General features: G+C 32.9%; 1 protein-coding gene and 1 non-coding gene across 2 annotated transcripts in view; one reads left to right on the top strand and one right to left on the bottom strand.

The window, feature by feature from the left end:
- The window catches only part of MACROD2 (MACRO domain containing 2), a 1,889,795-nt gene that overhangs the window by 1,035,365 nt on the left and 851,802 nt on the right, over positions 1 to 2,628 (bottom strand). The window lies entirely within an intron of this gene.
- On the top strand, positions 1,727 to 1,833 carry LOC111746873. The gene has a single exon (XR_002783290.1). It is a non-coding gene; the product is annotated as a U6 spliceosomal RNA (small nuclear RNA).

Here is a 2,628-nt window from a genome sequence, read left to right as displayed (position 1 = left end):
ATTTGTAAAATGTCTTACTCTCCTTCTTAGACTCCTGTTATGGATGGTATGGTTGTAGGTAAAGGTAGTGTCATGAAATCTCTGTTGAATAAATACTTCTTTTTTATATTAAGCATTTAAATTATTTAAATTTTTATTACAGAAGTTTATTAGGGGAAAAATTAACTAGAACATACAGAGAACAAAAGGAAGGCCATCAAACCATCAGTAATCTCAAAAGACCCTGATAGTATTGCTAATTGCTATCAATAGCTTGGTGTTTGCAGACTAGATTCTTTTTTTTTCTTGTAGAGATTTTTTTTTTTTTTTTTTTAAACTGGAGATATATATTATAATTTTGTAAACTGATTTTCTGGCTGAATGAATAGCTCTAAGATGATCTCTATATGCTTCTAGGTTTCATTTTCAAATCCCACTCCTGCCATATTTTCACTCTTGACATCACACATCTACTAGCAAAAGTCATTTCATAGCTCACATTGAATACCTAGTTCTTTTGAAAAGAGGTCAAGTTATACACAGTCAATCCTAAAGCTCTCCTTGAGGAAGTGAGAAAATAAATATAGTTTAGTACAGTGAAAAACAAAACAGAATTTGAACATCAGGGCTAGAAGTAGCAGATCTAAAAAGGCAAAGTATGAGGATGGCCAGCCGATTAGCCACATGGCAAAAATGGCAATGAATATCGAAGCCAGTGGTTTTCAAGCAACAGTCCCCAATCAGCAGCATTCGCATCATCTGAGAACTTTCTAGAAATGCAAATTCTTGGGCCCATCCAGGCTTACTGAATCTGAGTCTCGGAGGGGGGGTGAAGGGATAAAGTCCATTAATAAGCCCTTCGGGTGACTCTAATGCATGCTAAAGTCTTAGTAACATTGCCCTAAGCCAATGGTTAGAACGATGGTGCAAGTTGCACATTAGAATCCTTCTGGGGGCTTTTACAACACAGTGATGCCTGGACACCACCCCAGCCCAAGTAAGTTAGAGAATCCCCTGGGTTGTTAGCTGAATATCTTTATTTTTTACAAGCTTCCCAGGTGATGCTAATAAATAACTAGAACTGAGAACTGTTGGTGAAACACATGTATCAATCCAACAAATTGAGAAATAAACTGAGAAAAAACTTGGCTGAAAATTTTAGGATATTTGGCCATAGTAGCTGAAATAGTGTATACATATTTAAATGAAGTATCATTTACTTTATTTTACTTCACTGGATCAACTCATTTAAAAGAGATGAGAAATGCTTTGGCAAAGAAAACTTAAATGTTATTTAGAAATAAGTGTTATTATCAGCTAATAAGTTCTTTGGTCTATAATATAAATTTAAAGATTTTATACACAAGAAAACTCGATGTTTGTAATTATGCATGATAAAATTACCTGCTCAGGACTTTGATACAATAATTTAAAATTTACAGGTGCCAAAGGTCACTGAGGGTAAAAGTAACAGTCCTAAATCTTTCATAAGGACAGGAAGTATCACAGTACAACAGTATAAACAATAAGGCAACAGCTTACATTTAGCAAAAATTTTCATACATATTACCTTAATCATTGTAACAATGCTACAGGGTGGGTACCATAACATTTATTGAACAGTAGTAATATCTATTCACAATGAGGACCCTAAGACATTAGGAACACTGTTTTGTTCAAAATATTTTACTTAAGAAATAAAATTAGGCAAACACTTCTCAAACAGAACTCAAAAAGCGCTAACACAGTTCTCACCTCAGCAGGATATACACTAAAATTGAAACAATACAGAGAATACTGGCATGGCCCCTATGCAAGGATGACACACAAATTCATGAAGTGTTCCATATAAAAAAATAAAAAGCACTAGCAGAGAAGAAAATTAGATAAATAAGAAAACAAGAAATGGACTAGGCAAAAGTTTAAAGAAAATGAGAAACAACGATCACTAATTATATAAGAAAAAATAATTTTATTGAAGTCGAATTTATAAAGAATTTCTGTTCATCAAAAGTTAACATTTAGAGAGTTAAAAGACAAGACAGACTGAGAGATGATATTCACAGTCTACAGCTCACATTGGAATCATATCCAAAGTGTAAAAATATATATTTATTTCTCACATATTGAGAAAAAAATAAACGACCTGATTTAAAAATGAGCAAAAGGCATGAAGAAGCATTCACACACACAAAAAAAGGAGATTGAAATGACTGATAAGCACATGAAAAAGTATTCAATGTTATTCTTCTCAAGAAAATCCAAATTAAAACTATGGTGGGATATCAAAACACTCTCACCAGCATGCTCAAAATTCTAAGTGTATGCCTACCCTATCACCCAGCAATTCACCTCCTAATAGATACCCGAGACAAGTGAATGCAATTGCTCACCAGAAGACAGGTTCAAAGAATGTTTCTTAGCAGTTTTATTCATAATCGCTAAATTACGAATGGGGAAAACTTAAATGTCCATTAACAGGAGAATGGATAAATAAATAATGGTATATACATAAAACGAAATAGTACACATTGATTTTAAAAAAAACTGCTTGACATAAATGAATTAAAAAATGTTTTCTTGAGCAAGAGTACAGACGCAGAGAGAACATATCATACAAGTTTAAAAATATGAAGTTCAAAAACATGC

The sequence above is a fragment of the Pteropus vampyrus genome, unplaced genomic scaffold, assembly GCF_000151845.1.
Source record: "Pteropus vampyrus isolate Shadow unplaced genomic scaffold, Pvam_2.0 Scaffold7, whole genome shotgun sequence".
Lineage (NCBI taxonomy): Eukaryota > Metazoa > Chordata > Mammalia > Chiroptera > Pteropodidae > Pteropus > Pteropus vampyrus.
This window is presented reverse-complemented; position numbering and strand designations above follow the sequence as displayed.